We start from the raw sequence: 15,650 nt of genomic DNA, 5'->3' as shown, positions 1-15,650 counted from the left end.
CTTTGAACAAAGATGATGAAATCCTATAGAATACCATCTGCAAAATAAGCAAAAAACTGAATCTAGGTATTTGGTAAGTGGTATAGAGTATAAGCAACAATGCATTTTTTTATTTACAACACTGCAGCTCCAACAACTGCAGGATTCAAGTGAAAGAACATAGCAACAAAACGCAAACTGCCACATCTGATTCAAGTAAGATCAACTATTTCTCAACCACCAAACTGAAATTTTAAAGCAGCATGCAATTATTTTTAAGTGCAACTAGCCATATGGAGTACCTGCAGTTCCTAAAATGAAACTTGTTCTAGGTTAAGTATTACAGTTGTCACCCTGCTACCATTAGTCATACCTCCACAAATACGTGCAGGCTGCAAACCCGCTGCAGGATCTATGCACCAGCATCCAGTTGAACTGTTATTCAAAATAAATATTACAAATTTTAGTAAAGCATGTTTCTCCTGGAAACTAGCACCAACATGACATGCATATTAAAGTATCAACAGGAGTGATGTAAGGCTGATTGTTTAAATTCCAAGTTACTGACACTATGAAAAAATACTAGTTTTCCAAAACTTCTTGGGTTTGGATTGTTCTGTTTTTTTGGAGGGCAGGGAAGAAGAGGAGGAGACTCAACAGGAGAGAAGCGAAGAAGTCAAAAGTATTACAACAACTGTATCAGATATTGTTATCAAGTCCTAAAATGGAGAAAAGGCAGCAAAACAATTGATCAAAGTGTTGATTTTAAGAGATTAAGTGTCACGCAACCCATCATTAAAAGCTAAACTTGCAAACCAATAGAATGGTAGGAATCTTGTCTTTCTGAATTTTAGAATTTGTTTTAAAGCATTTGGCTTCTCCAGAAACATTTTGTGCTCAATTTCTTTAAAGGCCTTCTAAAAGAACAGAAGGCCACAGCATTTTCTAGATTATCAAGACAAGGTGTATGACAATACTTGCTTGAGACAGGCATAGGTACCAATCCCTGCAAGACCCTTCCTACCACCAGTTTAAGAGTACTAAAAAAATATGGCTTTTCTGAAGTCAGCATGACAGAGAATTCCAAAGTTGTATTTAGCCGTCACAGCAACACACATTTGAGAAACACAGCCAGTATTTCTTGGCGCATATATAACAGCAGGAAAACACTAGGGATATAAAATTGAATGATTGGTTGATTACAGAAAATATTATATTGTAAAAATAATCCCCATTAATAGACGCATCAATTTTGTAAAACTAAAGAAATGAGTATTTGTTAAACAATGTTATAATTATTTTTTCATTTTTAAAATGGTTTACTTTGCAAGAACATTTTCACATGTCTTTATTAACGTGATTTTTGTTTCTTGTCAACTCTGTATGCCAAGCACAGCGGAGTGTAAACCACATTTTAAATCAGATTAACAGACTTTACTGGCACTAATATAGATTTCTGTCATAAAGACAGACCTGCATTCAGCTTTAGGGAAATTCTGCTCTTCTGGGCAGAGTACGTGAGCTGATATTAAAAAGAAAAATAAATAAATAATAAGTGGTTTTAAGACATCATATGATGCCATGTTCACTTTTTTCCTCCTTAAGAAAGCTACCTATAGCAACAAAGGTTACAGTATTGATGGACACCTTGGAACATATTTGAAGAAATTACAAAATCCAGAGTTTCTTAATATTAACAATGTCTTTGTACTTTACTTTTTAGCTCTTAATACATGGCTTGCTTGATTTAACTTGATTCCATTTACATGCAATTAGCTTACAGAGATTTCTTACATATTTTTTTTTTTTTTTAAAGCATCATTTTTCTTACTGATTTCTCAATCTTCACACAATTCCTACACTTCTCTTGTCAGGGTCTTTCAGCCAGTCTACTTGCAGAACCTGGAAGCTGAAATACTACATGTAAGCAACGTTAAGAGATGTGATTCTAGTACTGTTCAATAGCCAGACTGGACTGGATGTCTGTGATACTGGGTTTTTTGGGGTTGATGGGTTGAAGTCCAAACTGAACTTTTCAGGTGAGAAGCTACTAAAGGCTTTTCTCTGTAGGTTTTGACCTTTTTGATAATTTCCTTCATTACTTTCCTCTGGCATCTGGGATCTCTGGAGAACTCAAATGCAGCAAAAATGTCCTTTTAATGCAATATTTACTCAAATATATGTATTGAATAGATAAATGTTAGTAAAGGGCAACATGGATACACTGGAAAATAAAAGCTAAACAAATGAGTTGTTTTTTATAGTCACCAGTTTTAAGAGGTTCTCCTTTAGAAAGTACTCAAAACATGCATTTCAGAATTGAGCACTTCTGTTACACTTTTCATATCAAATACTAATTTTTACATCTCCTACATTAAAAGAACTTCCTGCCTCTAGAGCTTATAAATTCAGCATGCAATCTGACCAACAGGCTTGATCCTCTCCTCATTTTCAGTAGCAGTAAGACCTCCACAGCCAAAACTGGACCGAGTTTTGTAGTAACTGTTACTGCTAAGACACAAGCTGATGTCAAATGCTATTGTGAGTTGTGTTAGTTTTCCAGCACTTAGAGGCGTGTGACGTAACCAAAGCTTATTTTTGTCTAACACAAGCTGGTGACAGTGGAGACAGAAGCCAATTTAGAGTCATGACTTGCAAACAATGTGCAAGCACACCATGATACCTCTGAATGTAGAGTCTGACTCTCAGATTCAAAAATCAAGCTTAAAAAGTCTTTGGTGCAGTCAGTTATGTTTTCTATTAGAATTACATTATTTTTACCTAGTAGGTGTAAACAGTACGTGAAATACGCATTCTAGACTATCTCGTACTGCTACCATGACACAAAACACGCTGCCTTTTAACTAGCTAAGTAAATGTGTTCTGAAGATTTCCTGACTTAACTTTCCTTTTCAGACTAGTGCCTCAAATTCATATGTATTTTAGTACCAAATTAAAATAGTGTCATTCTCTGAAATACAACTTGGAATAAGATTACCACAAATTTTATACTAGAAGTGTTCATAAATCCATTGAGGTAAAGGCCATTTGAAATGCAGCATTTGGCTTTGCTTAAGTAAAACTATATTGATCTGTCCCTGTATCTTCTCTCCATGCAAGCGCCTTCACACCTACCTGCTTGGATCAGCCAGAACTCCCAGCTTTTGCACTAGACAATTAACTTTGGCAGTGCCTCTTCACAGGCATACCAGTGTGCAATGTTTGACTGTCATTCTGTATCTGTTGAAATATTAGCATTCGGTTTAGGTTGTGTGAAAGAAACAAAAAAAAGTACACAGTATCAAGTAATACATTACAAAAAAATACATATGAAAACACAAAGATCTATTTCTTACCTAGGCTTACTGTTTTAACAAGATTATTCAGAAGGGGAAAAAAAGAGAGACAAACATCCATACCAAAATAGAAACTTACCCCACTGACTGATCTGGGTTGGAGAGTGTTTAACCATATACCGAATCTCACAGGACCCTCCTTCCTTCGAGTCAAGACTTCATTGACAAAAATAAACACAATCCAGGGCAGATAAAAAGAGAGCTTCTCACACACTCAGGCAAACACACAAGACACTATGAGGCCTCTTGATAAAAACATCCTTTGAATCACTAGTGAACACTTTCACATGTGATTGATAGATACAATATGCATCATTTACTTTGAAGCAAGTTTGACAACAGATACCAGAGATACTCTGGACATGACTCTTAGCATGAAATTAGTTGCCTGATCTCCAATTTCTGTGCCAAAATGTAAAGGACAGAGTTTCCCCAAAACTGTTATTATATTTAATAAAACACTTCTGCCTGTAAGTTCCTAAGATCAGCTGTCCTATGAAAGACCACGAAGGCTCCTTTCCTTCCACCACATTTACTTTCCAATGGAAGATTCTACAATCAGTGTGCACCAGGACTGAGATATCTGCATTAAAGTTCTGAGGTTTTAGCCATACACTATATGCAATTTTAATTTTCTATTTAATAATTGCATAGTTACTAAAAAAAGTAAAAATCTCACAAGTGTTCCATGCTGCCGTTAATTCTACACGCAAAAGAGCTCTTATTAGAAAACTATCTCACACTCTCTTAAAATTAAGTCAAACTCCATCTTCTAGTTCACCAAAAGATACAAAAAGGAAAGCATAGTGCATGTGACAAAGCCTGATACAGCCAACATAAAGAAAACTGCAACACAGATGCCTAATAAAGTAAAAGCCCTTCCTTGCTGGCAGGTGTTCAAAACTCCTTCTCTCTAGAGGCTGTCCAGTTAAGCATTATATTATACAGAATTCAGCTGAGATTGACTCTGTATTTAAGTGTAGTTACTGTTCAAAATAAATGTTTCCCCAAGTTTTAAATTATTCTTAATTCATCGTTTGGTATCTGAATAACTCAAATCCCCATAAGTATTTTGCAGACTAGATCAAAGCTTAATATGTGTAACTGGTTTTCCTTCTTTTTTTCTGGACAGGTATTATACTGAATATTAATTCATGTAAATAATTTTACATCTGAACAAGTAATTTTCTACTCTTGTATTTCTTAAGTATTTTTATTGTAGACTTCAGTCCAACAGAAAAATTCTCCTAACAGAACTTCCAGCTTCATACTTCAAGATGTGACTTACTGTAACAGTCTGCTTTTCCTAGCCCTAGCAATCTTTCAATGTTATTTTTTTTTCACGTTATCAGGGAATTGCCATTTACCAGTCAAGTTCTTTCATTCTAATTTAAAAAATGAAGCATGAATATATATATATTTAAGTGGTCTGTATGACAGAAGATTAATATCCAGTACCCACTAAAATGCATTGTAATGGTACTTGCATAGGCAACAGCACAACTTCATATAGAATATTGGGGTGAGGGCTAAATGGCACACTGCATACAGCATTAAAACATAGCAGAGGTTTCTACACAAACTGAATGCAGATTTCAGAAATATGGCATATTTAAGCCTATGCTAATCAAAAAGCTTGATTTTCCAGCAATGTATCTTGATATTATGACTCAGTACTTTCATTAATTAAGATTTTTCTCTCTTGTACATTTAAAATACATAGACAGAAAAAAGAGGTGCAGTAGAAAAACCAAAAGCACTAACAAAGTCATAGAATTATTTAGGTTGGAAAATACCTTTTAAGATCAAGCCTAACCGTTAATCTAGCACTGTCAAGTCCACCACTAAATTGTGTCCCTAAGCACATGTCTACGTGTCTTCTAAACACCTCCGGGGATGGTGACTCCACCACTTCCCTGGGCAGCCTGTCCCAATGCCTGACAACCCTTTCTGTGAAGAATTTTTTCCTAATTTCCAATCTAAACCTCCACTGGCACAACTTGAGGCCATTTCCTCTCATCCTGTCACTTTTCAGACAAGAGACAGACACCCTCCATTCTACAGCCTCCTTTCAGGTAGTTGTAGACAGCGATCAGGTCTCCCCTCAGCCTCCCTTTCTCCAGGCTGAACAGCCCCAGTTCCCTCAGCTGCTCCTCACCAGACTTGTGCTCCAGACCCCTCACCAGCTTCATTGCCCTTCTCTGAACTCTCTCCAGCACCTCAATGTCTTTATTGTAGTGAGGGGCCCAAAACTGAACACAGGATTCAAGGCGGGGCCTCGCCAGTGCCCAGTACAGGGGGATGATCACTGCTCTACTCCTGCTGGCCACACTATTTCTGGTGCAAGCCAGGATGCTCTTGGCCTGAGGCAAAAAAAAGCATCAAGCACCTCAACCTTTTCCTCATCCTTTCTCTCTCTGTTTCTCCCCACACCCAATAAAGGATGGGGATTCTCCTTAGCCCTCCTTTTGTTGTTCATGTATTTATAGAAACATTTTTATTGTATTTTACAGCAGTAGCCAGATTAAGTTCTAGTTGGGCTTTGGCTCTTCTGATTTTCTCCCTGCACAACTTCAGGGCATCTTTGTTCTCCTGAGTTGACTGCCCCTACTTCCAAAGGTCATAAACTCTCCTTCTATTCCTGACTTCCAGCCAGGCCAGTGGTCTTCCTCATTGGCTCATCTCTCAGCACACAGGGACAGCCTGCTCCTGCGCCTCTAGGATTTCCTTCCTGGAGAATGTACAGCCTTCCCGGACAACTTTGCCCTTCAGAGCTGCCTCCTGAGGGACCCTGCCAACCAGCCTCCTAAACAACTCTAAGTCTGCTCTTTGGAAGTCCAAGGTAGCAGTTCTGCTGAGCCCACTTCTTACTCTTCTGAGAATCAAAAACTGTCATTTCATGATCACTATGGCCTTTGATTATCGTATCATGTACAATTCCTTCTCCATTCACAAACAACAGGCCCAGTGAGGTGCCTTCCCTAGTTGGCCCACAGACCAGCTGTGTCAGGAATTTGTCTTCCATACACTCCAGGAGCCTCAGACTGTTTCCTCCCTGCTGTGCTGTACTTCCTGCACACATCTGATAGGTTGAAGTCCCCCACAAGAACAAAGCCTAGCAATCAGGAGACTTCTCCCAGCTGCTTATAGAATATTTCATCTGCCTCCTCATCCTAGTCGAGTGGTCTGTAACAGACCCCCACCATGATGTCTGCTTTGTTGGCCTTCCCCCTGATTATTAACCATAAAAACTCAAGCCTATCATCACCACCATTAAGCTCTAGACAATCAAAATGCCACCTAACATCCAGAACTACCCTACCTCCCCTCCCTTCTTCACCTATCCCTTCTGAAGAGTTCATAGCCATCCATTGCAGCACTCCAGTTGTACGAGTCATCCCACCGTGTTTCTGTGATGGCAACTATATCATAATTTCCCTGCTGCACAAGGGCTTCCAGCTCCTCCCGTCTTGCCCATGCTGTGTGCATTGGTGTAGATGCACTTCAGTTGTGCTATTGATCCCACCACCTTTTTGGAGGAGAAACTCTAATTCCTACATTACGATCCTCAGGCACTTCCAATACTGATAGTCTCTCATTACCACAATCAAGTCATAATTTGTTTTCATCCTTAACTGCAGTTCATTACAAAAACTTGCAATGAAACATTTATTCTGAATTCAACAAAACTATATGGAAGATGCTTCCATCTCCAGAGTGGCAGAGGGAGGCGTGGGGAAGGACATACTCCACGGCTCCAGTGGAATCACACAGAACACCTGTTAGCAGCGTGCACACTGGCAGACCATTTTCAAAGAGCCAATAACTTCACCATGATAACCTTGGCCTTTAAAGAAATGAATCATTAACTGGACTGCACCAGATTTGAGCTCCACATTATCTAGAGCTCATTAACTGTAGCAAAAATAATACTGAGTATAGACTAAACAAAACTATGCAAACATATGATGATTCTTTAACTACAATTTAATAAACAGTGGTAAAAGACATTATCAAGAAAGTGCAAATATTTTAAAAGGAAAGTAAAGAGAGAAAATGTAAATCTTAATACTCTTCTCACTACATACAACTACTTCATGTCTTCTTTCCCCACCTATTCCCCAACATGCATTAGCACAACTTATATTCCTTCCCTCTTCTTTATCACTTAAATCAGAACAAATGGTTATTCTGAGCAGCTATTCTGGCTATTCAGCAGCTAGCAATCAAAGAAGTCAGTATCATTTTACTACCCTGCTTTCCATCTATGACAAGGCAAATTTAAACTACATGTTCATTTGGAGCATAAATATATAATGTAAACGAAGTTAATCTGAGCTAAGAACACGACACTATGGACAATGACGTCAGTCTGGAGTAATCCATCTCCACATGGCCTAGTCAAAGTACACAATTCAATGGGAGGAACCAGAGTCACCATGAGGAAGCCAAATTCACACAAGCTTAACAATCCTTTTCAAAACTTCAGCTAACATTAAGCACAAAAATACAATTTATAGGAAAAGAGAGCTCAGCAACTGCAACAATAAATTTGTCTCTATGTTTTATTAGAATTACTCATTTTGTTTAGTAAATAACTAAAAGTTATTTAAAATTGTTTTAGTTTACATGCAGTTTAAAACTCCATAAACTTGCAAATTACTAGTTATTACACTTAAATGTTTTGAAGTCATAAACCATTTAAGACTACACATGATTAAAGCCCATTACATACAGAACTTTCAATTTTGATTAAGTCTTAAAAAAAATAAACATAACACAACATACATGACAAACCAAGTATTTCTACTAAACCACTTTTGAAGCCACTGCTCAATTTAAATCCAGTTTGGCACCTCAAAGAACAGGGGAGTGTCATGAAAGCGATGGAGTAGGTGAGCGCAGCCGTATTTTTGCCCCCATGAGCGCAAGGGATGGCAAGAGGCACCCTGATATTACCCGTTCTGATGGACGGCCACCAGCTCTCCAGGTAGCACATCCCAAGCTGAGTGAGCAGCAGCCCAGCCTGTATTTTTTAGGCAGCCAGCAAGCCAGAAGACACAAAGAAAAAAGGGAACTACTGTGGGGAGGGCAGAGGAAAGAGACACAAGAAGAACTTAAATGATTGGGGCAAAGGGAAGAGCAGCACGGTAACAGCACAAGGATACCTACAGTGCCACAGTCAAGGAGACTACGGATGGAAATACTTATAAGCCCTACACACATTCTTCCCCCCCTTTTTTTTCTTTGCTAAACTTCAGCATTCATGGGACCTTTTGTTTATTTCTCAAATAATAAACACAATAGTCATGGGAAAAACGGACTTTAAAGTCAAACCTTTTGAGGTTGGTTCCTATGTCCTACACTCACACTGTAGCAGAACCGCTGACTGGCGTGAACCCCACCAACCTGAACACTCTTGCAGCAGTAACTTTCTGCATTTATGAAGCCATTGCCAGGACTGAAGCCAATGTTATGGGTAAAATACTTAAGATTCAACATTAACCTGACTATTGCATCAGCCATGCTATTTTTAAGTACAATTCAGCTTTTCTTTCACAATCTGATGCAATCCTATATGGTTTTTGTTTTAAACACTGTTCAAATGCAGTTTGTCCAACACCACCCTATTTGCCAAATAGTTAAGAGTCATTCTAATACCACACAACGATGTCTACCAGTAAACACATTCGTTAAAAGCAATGATTGTTATGCTTGACAAGAGAACTGCTAATATTAAATTTATCCTTCTAAATAATATGCAGAGTTGGCAACACATTTTTTGTTATTACTTCCATTTTACTAGCTTAGGCTGTATGAAGGACAGCATCAAAATGTCTAGCATCACTGTGCAAAAAAGTTAAAAGACACCACAGGTACTAAACCCTGAAACAAAAGCTTTTCTAACGGAGAGGTGAACACTAAACAAAACATAATAATTTACAATAGAAATTTTGAAAAAAAACATATTATCAAGGTTTAAACAATCAAAGTATGGGGACTCAAAGAAAATTTTCAGTCTTCAAAACTTACAACCGATACACGCTCTTATTCCTGCTGTATTTCAAAGAGCCTGATCTGTTGAATTTAAAATCCAAATTTTTTAATGTAATTTTTTAATTTAAATTTGTGCGTACATTTTTTTAAGACGATCAATGCACACATTAGCACTTCCCAGAGCTGGCAACCAAACATTTAAAAGAAATTAGGCTCCATCAAGAATATTTTGCAATAGATACAATTGTTCTTCCCCACAGTTCTTTTAATTGCCTGGACTGGGGGAGAAAGACATATAGTTCCCAGTTTCCAAGTACCCAACACTTCTGGAATCTCTTCCCCTTTAACCAACCAAAGCACAGACAAATGTTTTGAAAGTGTTCTCCAACTGCAAACAGTTTTGAGTGGCCAGTTTGAAAGATCATTGGCTCAGTTTCAGGAGCTTTCTTCCTTCGAGACCACCAATACAAGTGCGTTTTAGAAAAATACAAAGTGAGACTAGCCTGTGCTAGAATAAATACCATCCAAGAGACAGCATGAAATAAAGCATCAGCTAAAACCAAAAAGAGTTTACTAGCACATGAAGCTGCAAGAAAATGGAATGCAATGGATGAGTCAGAAGTACAAACAAGAGAACTACACTGGAAAAAAAAGTTTCTTCCCAAACCTCTAGGACTGGGGAGGAACTAGTGGCCTTCACTATATATTGCTGTATTTTTATGTACCTAACACAAACCAAAGTTCAAAAAAATATTTCCACTGAAGCAAAACCACATTTATGAAACATTTATAAAAGGTTATGCAACAGAATTCTTCACACAGTTTTGCTGAGCTTTCATCAGTTCCTACAGTGTGTATCTAAAACAGCATCTTCCTACAGTTTCCAGACAGTTTACAATCTCAGAAAAAAATTTAGAGTCTGATTTGGTGGGCAGTTTAACTCAATTAGGAGGCTACAATCACTAGTTCGTTTCTCATGCTGACTCTAACCTCAGACTTGATTTCGTTTTCATCAAGCTACATACAGGATGACATTTGAAATATTGGCAATTTCACAGCCATAAGACTGAGATATCTTAAAAATTCATCATGGGAAACCAGGTTCATCATTTGTGAAACTCCTGTTGTCATGCTGATATAATCAGACCCCAAAATACAGGACTTGGCAAGGGGAAAACAAACTTAACAATACCTGTTCTCTCCTGTCTCTTTTAGTTCTTTTTCAAAGTTTCACAGAAGTTCATGAAAAGGTAATCATCAAGCTCAAGACCGTGTGTTTGCAGAGGGACATGCAGCTGCCAATTCTTTCACCTTTGTTTTGCCTTGAGTTATCTACTAAAGCCATTTAGCAAATTCAACAGAACAGGAAAATAAATAGTTTGAATAAATCTGAAGAAGGATTGAAAAGTGTATTCCATTTTCTTGGCTCCTATACACCCACTCTGGTCTACTCACCAGCCAAAGTAAAACCACAAAAAAACCCAAACAAGTTCTGAATTACTAGTAAAACTAAAGTCCGAGCATGTTATTTTCACTCCGTTATGCCACATTTCCCACTAGTTCAGAAAACACAAAATGAGGAAAGTGACGAAGAGAAACTCTCCAACACTAGAATAGCTGGAAACAAGTCTGTAGTACCCCATGTCAGGCCTGGTGATCCCTTCAGACTTCCAAGATGCACACAGCAAGTCCAATGGATACACCTCTCCACTTGTGTGAGAATCTACACCTACTTAGCTGCTGCTTCCTCTGGAAGGAGTTTCAGAGCTTGCACAGGTTGACAGCTGCCCAGAAGCCTGTAGGCTGCTGCCCAAAGCAATATGGTAAAACAGCGCACCATGGAAAGTAGAAGAGTTGGCAAACCGAAAATGGCAGGTCAACAGGTTCCCTGTCAAACTTTATAGTTCTTCAAGTTTCTGTTCTCCTCTACAGGCACTAGTGAAAAGGAATTCAGAACACAAAAACTAAACCAAGGCATTTTCTTTCTATAGAGGTCTCCCAAGATGATTGTCCCGCTCTGCTCTGCACTGGTGCGGCCTCACCTGGAACACTGTGTGCAGTTCTGGGCAACACAGGATAAAAAGGATATAAAGCTACTGGAGAGTGTCCAGAAGAGGGCTACAAAATTGGTGAAGGGTTTGGAGAGGAAGCCATATGAGGAGTGGCTACAGTCACTTGGTTTGTTCAGCCTGGAGGAGACTGAGGGGAGACCTCATGGCAGCTACAGCTTCCTCACAAGGGGAGGAGGAGGGGCAGGCGCTTATCTCTTCTCTTTAGTGACTAACAGGTTGAGGAGAAAAGCAAAGATACAGAGAGCAACCAAAGCAAGGTACGGAACCACAGGAAGGAAGCAAGCTAAAACAAGCCAGCCATCAGAATTTATAGCAGTATCTACATCCAGTTTATTGAAAAATGGTTTGGTGTTGGTTTTTTTTGTTTGTTTTTTTTTTTTGTGTGTGTGTTTTTTGTTTTTGTTTTTTGTTTTTTTGGGGGTGGGGGAGATAATAAATAAAATGCAGGTGTGTCATTAATAAGTTAAAGGTGTTCCAGAGAACAAGGAATAACTGCAAGCTTAAGAGGACTAATACAAGTTAAGCTTGTAGTTTACACATCAACCTAAGATACTTAACATTTTCAGTTTCAGTTCAGTGATGGAGGAAGAAGATTATCTGTTCTAGTGAAGAACTGCCTTCTGTTCCTGTTTTACCTCCATAGGTGCTAATTTTTATGTTCCCTTCTTAAAAAAAAAAAAGGACAAGTAATCATGCTTGTTTGCTGCATAAGCAACGTATCTTAGATTTTTTTATATAAATATTTAAAAATTTATAGAGTGTATTGAGTTTCTCACAGGATGACCAACAAGTTGAGGAGCTCACCTAGTCCAACCCTGCTGCTCAAAGCAGGGCCAGCTAGCAGAAAGGAGTAAAAAGCTACAAAAGGAATAGTAAGCTGTGAGATGTTCCAGTGTACCAACCTCTGGGACCCAGAAGCAAGGGCAGCACCTAACAGACCACCTTTTCATGCCCATTTTCTTAAAAACTGGGTAGCAATGGTACTCTTACTTCACCATGAGAAACAAAAACTGCATTTAAGATACCTGTACACTAATTTTTGGAAAGGCAGGCTTTTTCTTCACAGGAACTATCAGGCATTCAGTGAAGCACAATGTGCCACAAGGCCATTAAGTAACTATATTTAACATATTCTAACACCTCATTATCAAACTGGTAAAACAACTTGTTTACACATGTGTCACAATTTGATATTTCCCAATTTAGAAGAAGTCTTTCTCTATTTGTTGAGAACCTCTTCCAGGCAATACACCATACCTTCACTGATAGGAACAGTCTATTATTGATTTGTAACTAAAAATCTATATACAGCAAAAGCATCACATAAAAAGCTTGCATCTTAACGTCCAAGTTTTGAGAGAGTAAAACACTCAGTGAAGATGGTACATTCTTCTCCAATTGATACAGTCCTAAGTCTGTGCAACAACTGTATTTTTAAATTTATAACTTCTTGTTTTGAAACTGAAGAGCCAAGAGACAGCTACAGAAAATGTGCGAATTTTCTTTTATCTATCTGCATGACTTAGCCCAGGAAACACCAAAAGACATGAAAAGAGGAAGTGTGAACAGAAACAGAAGCTTCAAAGAGCCAGTTCCAAAAAGAGCAAAGGTAGCAAGTAATATTCAGGGACACTATTTTTTTATTGACTTCAAGGGATTTTTCATCCAGATGTTTTGGGACACATTGCATTTGAAGAGAGTACATGCTAAGACTACTAAATAAACCAACAGATGAAGAAAGCAAATAATTTAACGCCTCTTGAAGCATGAATATTAGCATGACTTTTTAAAAAATGTTGAGTTATATTAACTCAAATCCATTAGCAGAATTATGGAGACTAAATTGCTCCTCCCTAGTTGTCAAGTAAACACAGTCACTTGTAACCCTTTAAAGACAGTGATTTATTTAAACTGTGTCAAAGACTGAAATTAGCATGAGCATTTCATACTAATTTTTATGTTATGTATTACAAAGTAAGGTTTTAAACATCAAATATTTGGAGATATTTTACAGCTATGACATCTGTTCTGGTTTTTATAAACTAATAGCCAAATTAATGAAAGAAAACACTACATTGTAAGTACACCATATTGTAAGTAACTAGCGAATAATCTCACTGGCTCCAATAAAAAAATCCTGTAAGTACATGCATGTTTTCAGCTAAAGCAACATTATTAAAAATCTTAAGGATATAAAACATTTAAGAAACTACTCAAAAGTCAACATTGTGTAAAATCAAAATCCTCAAGGGGAACGTATCCAGATTCCTACTTTTGGGATGCATTGGTGCAAGAGATAGATGAGAGTTTCAAACAACTAATATAATCAGCTCTGCGTCAAACCACAGTAATTCACATTTCCCCACCCCTCCTGCTCATGTCCTTTTACTGACCCATTCAGACAAAAAGAAGAAACATACATATGCAGTTGAACAAAATCTCAATGAATTTTTAGACCACTATGAATAAATTCCAACAGAAAATTCTTCTCTGGCTACATCACTCTTTTTCCTCCAGGGAAAAATGGGTTCCAAATATCTAGAAATAATAAGCATTTGTCAAAGGCTCTGAAATTAATCCTGCCTAGATACAGCACAGAAATAACTACCATATCATAAATGTTTTCTGTCTTAATAATCCTTTTCCTAGATCTATGCAGGATTCCAAGAATTATCAAATGTAAATTCAAAAGTTAAGGAAGAGATTTACTTGTCCATCTCCCTTCCCAGCTGGAAATTCTACACATTAAACCTCAGGTGTTGAGATTTTTTTAATTATTAAGTAGGCCTTCTATTACACAGCTAATTATTTGACCTGCTTATATTAACATTTAAAGGACAAACACTATTAACACAAAAGAATTTAACAGGTTGTTTTGATGCTGGAATGAGATGTAAGGTTCTTTTGTGAGGCAACTGAACAGCTTAAATAACATGGGGAATCAGATCATCCTAACCAGAACAGAAAAACAGCATTACAAAAGTATCTGAATCAGGTTCTGCAGTCCTTAGAACAGTTCATATTTTCAATATGAATTTCAAACGATGCAAAAATATTTGCATTTCGGTCTCATTCCAGTGAATAATACATTTATTATTAAATACAATCACTGAAAATCTACTACTTTTCCATCTAGTATCTCCTAAAGCTGCTGGATTTTACCAGTTTATATGTTGAAACGAGTCACATACTAACAAGAGTAACAAGTTTTTCAGTAGAGATCTATATAACATGCAAGTGTTTCTATTCCCTTTGCACTTTGAGGGCACTGACATCAGGTGTCACTGATTTCAAAGCAATTTACAAACTACCAATTATGCACTAAGCTGTTCTGGCTTCCTTATTTTTCCTCTGAGCTTTGTCTTCAGCCTCACTCTGCTTAATTTTTTTTTTTTACTTAAAAGAACTTAGGTACCACTTTGATATACAGTTCAAAAAATATTTAAGCCACATCAATTAGCCAAACTAAAGTATTAAATACTGAGCAATAGTAGAAAAATCAATCCGTTTCATCATTTTCTCCAATTAGTCTCAAACCTCTAATTACAAAAAAGCATGATCACTTCCAAAATGCAAACAGCAGTGACAATTCTTTTCAAAAGCAAAACAGAGTCAGTACTTACACTTCTTAGTTGTAATTAAAAATAATATTGGGAGCACCCTACCTCATGTCCTCAACAAGCAGAAAAAAACATTCCATCCATCCCCACAGCCTACTAACCAGTACTGCATACTTTAAACACTTCTGCTGAAATTGTAACTGATGGCATAATAGAAGTTTTTGCAAAAGGCACCTATTAAAACTTCTGGCACTAAGTTATTAGATTGATTAGATTTAAAAACTTCCAACAGAATTAGATGGCTAGTTCAGAACAATGTAGCCCCTTATGCTGAACTGTTCATCACAGGCATATCCAATTGTATGCGGGAAGCAGCACATACACATACAACACTTACATGTACATCTTAAAAAAAATGTTTCCACAGTACCATAAATATGGAAGATAAAAAGACAAGACCAATGCTTGTAAGATCAGCAAAAACCCTCTAGTCAATGACACTGAAAAACCCTTCTGATTAAGGAGCTCACCAGCCCAATTCTATATACCTACATATACTCAGAAAGTACGGCAGCTTAAAATAACACATACTATTACAGAGTAGCATCTGGAGGAAGAGGATGTATTTACAATCAATGGATTTGGTTTTCTCTTCCTACCTGCCTCTCCTCACCCATCAGTGTTTA

General features: G+C 37.5%; 1 protein-coding gene across 12 annotated transcripts in view; it reads right to left on the bottom strand.

The window, feature by feature from the left end:
- The window catches only part of TSC22D1 (TSC22 domain family member 1), a 94,461-nt gene that overhangs the window by 60,145 nt on the left and 18,666 nt on the right, over positions 1 to 15,650 (bottom strand). For 2 of the 12 annotated variants that reach the window (XR_010470760.1, XR_010470761.1), the window contains exon 3: positions 353 to 3,219. The exons of 7 other annotated variants lie outside the window; for them this stretch is intronic. The gene's annotated coding sequence lies outside the window, so the exon portion shown is untranslated. The remainder of the gene's footprint in view (positions 1 to 352; positions 3,220 to 15,650) is intronic. 3 more of the 12 variants (XR_010470763.1, XR_010470764.1, XR_010470768.1) reach the window with 3 other exon arrangements.

This window comes from Columba livia, chromosome 1 (assembly GCF_036013475.1).
Source record: "Columba livia isolate bColLiv1 breed racing homer chromosome 1, bColLiv1.pat.W.v2, whole genome shotgun sequence".
Lineage (NCBI taxonomy): Eukaryota > Metazoa > Chordata > Aves > Columbiformes > Columbidae > Columba > Columba livia.
This window is presented reverse-complemented; position numbering and strand designations above follow the sequence as displayed.